The 7,896-nt window shown below is 42.8% G+C and overlaps 1 pseudogene; it reads right to left on the minus strand.

The window, feature by feature from the left end:
* LOC102752365 overlaps positions 1-7,896 on the minus strand; it is a 71,731-nt pseudogene that overhangs the window by 44,954 nt on the left and 18,881 nt on the right.

Raw genomic sequence — 7,896 nt, forward strand, 5'->3', positions numbered from 1 at the left:
TGCACAATCTACAAGACCAGCCCAACCCCAACTCCTCATCAGCACAGACCAGGAGATTGGGTCTATGTCAGAAGTCACCAACGGGAGACCCTAGAGCCATGTTGGAAGGGTCCCTACGCTGTGGTGCTGATGACCCCCAGCGCTCTCAAGGTAGACGGCATCGCAACCTGGGTCCATCACACTCACGTCTGGTCAGCGGACCCATCCATGATCCAGGAAGACTTTGTCACCAAATGGAACGTCGATGGAGATCAATGCAACCCACTCAAGCTCAAGCTATGGCGTGCTCGACCTGCCTGATGCTGAATCTACCCCTCCCCCACCTTGTCCCCTGAGAGGCCGTAGCCACTGCAACCCCATAAGCATTTCCTTCACGGGAGAGGGATGAAAGGCTACCGGATGGGACACTGAGAAGACTTGAGGACTCTGATTTTATCAGTGCAGGGAAGTTGGGATGTTGTACCCTATTGACCCAGGAATGTTGTTTTTACATTGACCACTCGGGGGTTGTAAAAGAATCCATGGCTCTTATAAGAGAGGGACTACAAAAGTGAAAATTGGAAAGGGAACAGTCTCAGATCTGGTATGAGTCTCTGTTTAATTGGTCCCCTTGGTTAATTACCCTCATCTCAGCCCTTGTCAGGCCCCTCACAATCCTGCTGCTGCTGTTGACCCTTAGCCCCTGCATCATTAACAGGCTAGTTCAGTTTGTCAAGGAATGGGTAAGGATTGTGCAGATGATGGTTCTACACATCCAGTATAAGCCTCTAGCAGCAGAAGGTGAAGGAGAAATGCAAACTGACCCATGATTGGGTCTGTAAGTCTCAAAACAAGGGGGGCATGAAAGGGCGAGGGCTATGCCCTCTATCTTACCCTGGATCCTCCTTTTTCGGGCAGCAGCCATTAGCCATGAGCAAGGAGCTTCTTCCAGGAAGCACAAGCCTCTGCTAGCCACACCTAGGATTTCTTTAAACTAACCAATGACGATCAAGGGAAGTGCACGCCATAGACACAACCACATACTGTGTAATAAGACCGGAGTTGCACCTGGCCAATCGGGGGTCCCACAGTCCTCTCTCCTTCCCTTATTCCAACCGCCCTATAAAATTCCTCTTCCCACAGGGCTCCCTCTCTCTGCCTCCTGCCGCTGCGTCAGCGAGTGTGATGGACAGAGAGCTCCAGCTAATTCAAGTAAAGACTCTTTTTGCTTTTGCATCAAACTCTGCTGGCTTTCTGGTGGCATTTTGGGGATGCTGAAATCTGGGCATAACAGTGTATGTATCCTATCTATAATAATAAAAGCATAATATGCTAATTAGACAAGATAGCCAAATGACCTTCAGACAACCTTCTGGACGAAGCCAGAGCACAAGGGCTGAGGCAGCTGCTGTGGCTGCGAAGGACAAGCCTTGCATGGATTTCATGCATCTAGTACTGCAATAAAAATAACAAGCAGTACAAGTAAGCGATCAATGAGTTTTAGTAGTTGGAGAAAAAGTATAGACTCTCAAAATATATTACAAGTTCTGTGACAGTCCAAACCAGAAGTATAGGATCAACTGAGGATATTTGATAGTAACAAAGTCAATGTCTCAGAGATCAGGTGAAGATGATTAAAAGAAACATAGGCGTGTGGAACTCAAAATAGTAAGCTATTCAAGGATAAAATTTCTGGGAACATCACCATTTACAGAATAGAAAGGGGCAAACAAACATTATTAAAACAAAGTCAAATCAGCCAGAAAGGAATGAAGATAATCAAGAAATGGGATTTATCATTTTATAAAAATGTAGAAACTCTAGAATATTTAAGAGATTGCAAAAATATTTTAGGTAAAGAGTTAAGAAAGAGGAGGGGGAAATTATATATGTATGACACAAGAAAGCAATCAAAGAAGAGAAGCACCATTATGTAACATAGAGTAGTTTGATGAAAAGTTCTAAGAAACAGGTGATATAACTTTTGCTCCCTACTATAATACCTTGAATATGTTTCTTCTTTTTCCTGGCCATCAGTCTCTCCATAATAAAGTCGCAGAAGTAAATAGAAATAAAGACAAAGAAAGGTGTATGGAATAATTTTTAGGTTCTATCCAGATCTAATAATTCAAAAACACTGCTAGAAAAATCACAGGTGAGTCCTTACAAACTGGGTACTGCTGTGATTCTTTCATAGCCCCATTGTCATGTTGGTGCAGGGCTTTAAGCTTTGACTCAAGCCTTCTTGGACAATGTTGATATCACTTTCCCATCTCCTCTTGGTTTCTCCTTTATCATAAAAATGTGGGGGTATATGATATCTCTTTATCGAAAAGGGTCAGAAAAAAATTTTAAAAATAAAAAATCTATTCTCCATTAGGATTAACAAACCATCTCTCCCACAATACTTTAGTAGTTTATCCCTCATACGTTATCACTCAGCCTATTAAGCTTCACACCTTTCTTCCTTAAAGTCTTATCCTTGGCCATGAGGCCCAAGCCCATCATCTTGTAACCTTCCCCATAGATCTGCAGCTTCTTCAATTCTGGATTCTTCTCAATATCCTCCTCTGTGGGGACAGGCTATTGAAATATTTTTTTTTAAAAAAAAACAACAAACAAAACCATGAGTTTTATCAATAGAAACATAAAAGCAAAAGGTATCATATTAAAATCAATCAATTGTTTCCCTAGCTAGTGCAGCTCAGTTGTGATTGGAGTGTCATCCCCTTATACTGAAAGGTCACAGGTTCTATTTTCAGCCAATGCACTTACCCAGGTTTCAAGTTCTGGTACCAGTGGGGGCGTATATGGGAAGCAACCCCTGGATGTTTCTCTCTCACATCAGTGTTTCTTTCTCTTCCTGCCTCTAATTATTGATTTAGGTCAATAAATGCATCCTCAGATGTGAATAAAAAAGAAAACCAATCAAATCTCTCCACCCACTTTTAAAGGTTTACAGTGTACTAATAATTTCACCTGGGGAGTAAAGTATGGCTAAGCAGGAACAAGTGAACAGAGAAATATGGGAGGTTAATTCCTATTCTCAACTGTTTTCATGTTATAAAGAAAATGATAGAATGAATATGCCTATGTTTGCAAGACTACTAGGCTTAAATATCATGAAGTATATAATTTATGCTAGAGAATTTAATATATTATAAACAATTCCATTTCTGCAATTGAGTTAAAGATGCAAATATTCTGTTTGGAACTCAGATCATTACAGTAACTTCTTTTTCCTCAAAATGTAATCAGACAGACCTGAGAAATTAAAAAATCATTTTATATAAAAAATTACATATATCATATTACAATATTTTCACAATATATCTCTTACTGGAACACCATGAGACACATTTTTAAATCTATTCTTCACACAGCTTTTGTTCTACTTTTAAATTAAAGCACTATTACCTTTCTACTTTTCATTTAAAACTTGACTTTTACTTTTATAGGTTTTCTACACACATATACAAACACACATATTTTGTGCTTTTGCTTTATTCCCAAAATAACTTATTCAGATGATAATGCATGTTGTTTGACAACATCCATGAGAAACAGGGTCAACCTGGGACATAATAACAATAGACATAATCTCCCAATGATCAACAAGAGGTAATTCAAAGAAATAAACATTTGGAGCTCAATATATGTCTGTTCAAGAATAAAATTTCAGAGATATATATACATACTAGAGGCCTGGTGCATTGTGTGGCTATTGGTCTCCTCAGCCTGCCTGTGCCCTTTAGCAGCCCGGGAGCTCTTAGGGGATGTCTGACTGGAAGAGTGGGCCTAAACCGCAGTGGAACATCATTTGCACTCCTACCACCACCACTGTGCTTACCAGTTGTCAGTCCAGCTTGTGGCTGACTGCCCACCCTCTTCCCCGCCAAGAGTGCACTGACCACCAGGGGGCAGCTCCTGTGTTCAATGTCTGCCACCTGGTGGTCAGTGCATGTCATAGTGACCAGTTGTTCTGCCATTTGGTCGATTTGCATATTATCTTTTATTATCTTGGGTCATATATATACTAGAGGTCCCTCAGCCTGGCCTGCAGGATAAGGCCAAAACCAGCTCTCTGACACTCCCGAGGGGTCTCGATTGCAAAAAGGCACAGATCTAGCCAAGGACCTCCATCAGTGTACCATCAGGGCTAGGAAGGGACTTGGGACATTGAACAGCTGGGATGGGTCTGCAGGAGGGCTCCAGGGCATGTCAGGCCTGCCTTGCTCACTCCTGATCAGCTGGACCCCAGCAGCAAGCCAACCTACCGATTGGAGATTTACCCCATGTGGTCAGTGCACATAATAGCAACTGGTCTACCGGTCAATGGTCTGCCCCTTGGTGGTCAGCACACATCATAGCGAGTGGTTGAGCAGCCTTAGCATATCATTAGCATATTATGCTTTGATTGGTTGAATGGCCGACCAAAAACTTAGCATATTAGGCTTTTATTATATAGGGTAATTTTTCATTATGCATTACGTTAATTTTACCATGTATGTTATCCTATCTAATAATAGACAAACACCCTTCCAATTGGCTAATCAACAGGATATGCAAATTAACTGCCAAAAAGATGGCGGCTGGCAGCCACGCAGCTGAAGCAAACATGAGGCTTGGTTGCCCCAGTGATGGAGGAAGCCAAGGTTCCCCACCTCCTGCGGCCCAGCTCTGAGCTCCAGATGCAAAAATGTTGCAATTATGGAAGCTAAACAAACCCCAGAAACCTGCTTTCAGCCACCAGCGGGCTCAGTGCTTAGAGCGCCAGTGATGGCAACAGAGTTTCAATTATAGAAGCTAAACAAACCCAGATACCTGCTTTCAGCTGGCAATGGCCTCAGAGCTGGAGCCAGCTCTCAGCTCCAGTGACAGCTATAGAAGGTAAGTAAATCCTGGAATAAAAAAATAAAATAAAAAAAAAAGTGGCTGGGAGCTTCATTCGCCCGCCAGCCTGAAAACGGCCCTCAGCCCCTCATCCAGACTGGCCAGGCACCCCAGTGGGGACCCGCCCCCAGAAGCCTCAGCAGCTATGTCTACTGCCTGCTGGCAAGTGGACATCCCCTGAGGGCTGCCAGGCTGACAGAGGGATGTCTGATTGCCATCTTAGGCCCAACCCCCCAGGGAGCAGGTCTAAGCCAGCAAGTGGTCACCCCTGAGGGGTCCCAGACTGCAAGAGGGCACAGGCTGGGCTGAGGGATCCCCTACCCTTGAGTGCACAAATATTTGTGCAACAGGCCTCTAGTATCCTAGGTAATAAAAGCCTAATATGCAAATAGACCAAACAGTGGAATAACCAAATAACTGAACAACTGGTTGCTGTGACATGCACTACCAGGGGGCACGCACAGAAGATGGCGGGCATCAGCAGCAGGTGGCAGAGCACAGAACATAGCAGGCGTTGGCTGCAGCAGGATGGTGGAGTAGGTGAGCTGGGATGCCAGACCAAAGCAGGGCGCTGGTCACTGTCAGCAGGGCAAGCCTCTGGTGGCTACTGAAAATCCTTTACTCCTGTGCACCACAGCCTGACCTGGAGCTCACATTTGCTGCTGGCACCAACCCTGTTTGCATCAGCTGCTGGGCCCAGAGCTGCCATTCACACCTGTTGCTGGTGCCTGATGCCAGCCCTGATCACTCATTGCCATTAGCTGGTGTGAGCAGCGATTGTGGGCTCTGAACTCCCCTCAGGGCTTCTCCACCTCCCTCTACTCCTAAGGGGCAACTGGGGCCAGCAGCCACCACTTGCTCCCACCAGTTCCAATTGCTCCACGCCCACAGTGGGTGCGAGCAGGGCTGGCACCATCAGCATGTGGGAGTGGTGGCCGCAGGAGCAGGGCTGCTGGCAGACTGGGGACAGGAGGCTGCAGTGAGAGGGGATGGGCAGGGGCACAGAGGATGGGCTGAGACCCGCCCCTGTGCACACTATAGCTTTGCAGTCCACAGTTTCTTTCAAGGTGCAAGTATTTGTACACTGGGTCCCTAATATTACATATTACTTAATGTATAGGTTTCTCGCAAAGCAAATACCATTTATTTAGTATTCATTTATTTTTATCCTTGCCTGAGGATATATCTTCCCTTGATTTTTTTTTTAAGAGAGTGGAGGGAGGGAACAGGGAAGAAGAGAGATAGACACATTGACTGGTTGCCTCCTGATCTTGGCCCTGGAGATCCAACCAGCAACCCAGGTGCTCTTAACTGGGTATAGAACCTAGGTGAGGTGGGCTGGTACTCTAACCACTGAGAAACCACCTGCCAGGGCACAAATAACTTTATAAAGCTTTTTAGTTTTTTTAAAAAAGAAATAATTCCAGATGAATTTTTGGGGAGTTTGTTCTTGGTCTGTGAAATATGTCATTGGCATTTTAATGAGGATTTCACTGAGTCTATAGATTGCTTTGGGTAGTAAGGCCATTTAAATGATGTTGATACCATCAATCAATTAACATGGTATATTCTTCCTTTTGTTTATGTCTTCCTCTATCTTTCTTTTCAGTATCCTGTAACTTTCTGAGTACAGGTCTTCTACCTCCTTAGATAAGTTTATTCCTATGTATCTTAATTTTTTTTGTTGCAATGGTAAATGGGATTGCTTTTTTAGTTTCTCTTTCTGTAAGTTCATTATTGGTGTATAAAAAAAGGCATAGATTTATGGGTGTTAATTTCATAACCTGCTACATTGCCAAATTCATTTTTTAAGTCTAATAGTTTTTCGATGGATTCTTTAGGGTTTTCTATGTACAGCAGCCAATTCCTGAGAAAGAAGAAGCAAGTAGGAGGGATCTCAATACCAGATATCAAGCTATATTACAAAGCCACTGTTCTCAAAACTACCTGGTCCTGGAACAAGAGCAGAAATACAGACCAATGGAACAGAACAGAGAACCCCAAAATCGACCCAAACCATTAAGCTCAATTAATATTTGACAAAGGAGGCAAGAGCATACATTGGAATCAAGACGTCTCTTCAATAAATGGTGTTGGGAAAACATACATGCAGAAAATTACAACTAGACCACCAACTTACACCATAGGCAAAAATAAACTCAAACTGGATAAAGGACTTAAACGTAAGTCAGGAAACCATAAAAAACTTAGAACAAACACAGGCAGCAAAATATCAGACCTTTGTTGCAGCAATACAGCTGATACAGCTCCTAGGACAATGGAAATTAAGGAAAAAATAAACAAATGGGACTACATCAAAATGAAAAGCCTCTGTACAGCAAAAGAAACCATTAACAAAACAACAAGACAGCCCCCTGTATGGGAAAATATTTGTCATCCCTGATAAGAGTTTAATTTCCAAAATTTATAGAGAATGCTTACAACTTAACAAGGGGAAGATAAACAACCCAATCAAAAAATGGGCAAAGAACCTAAATAGACACTTTTCAAAAGAAGACTTAAGGAAGGCCAAGAGACTCATAAAAACATGCTCAAAGTCATTACTCATCTGAGAGATACAAATAAAAACTACAGCAAAGTACCATCTCACACCTGTCAGAATGGCTAGCATCAACAAATCAACAAAAGACAAATGCTGGAAAGATGTGGAGAAAAAGGAACCCTCATGCACTGCTGGTGGGAATGCAGACTGGTGCACCACTGTGGGGAAGAGTATGGAGTTTCCTCAAAAAATTAAAAAGGGAACTTCCATTTGACCCAGTAATCCTAATTCTAGGAATATATCCCAAGAAATCAGAAACACCTATCAGAAAGGACGTAGGCATTCCTATGTTCATACAGCACAATTTACAATAGCTAAGATTGGAAATCAGCCTAAGTGCCCATCAGCAGATGAAAGGATTAAAAAATCTGTGGTAGTGCTCGCTTCGGCAGCACATATACTAAAAAAACACATTTAGATATCACTACACACCTACTATAATGACTAAAATTAAAAATACC

The sequence above is a fragment of the Myotis davidii genome, unplaced genomic scaffold, assembly GCF_000327345.1.
Source record: "Myotis davidii unplaced genomic scaffold, ASM32734v1 scaffold219, whole genome shotgun sequence".
Lineage (NCBI taxonomy): Eukaryota > Metazoa > Chordata > Mammalia > Chiroptera > Vespertilionidae > Myotis > Myotis davidii.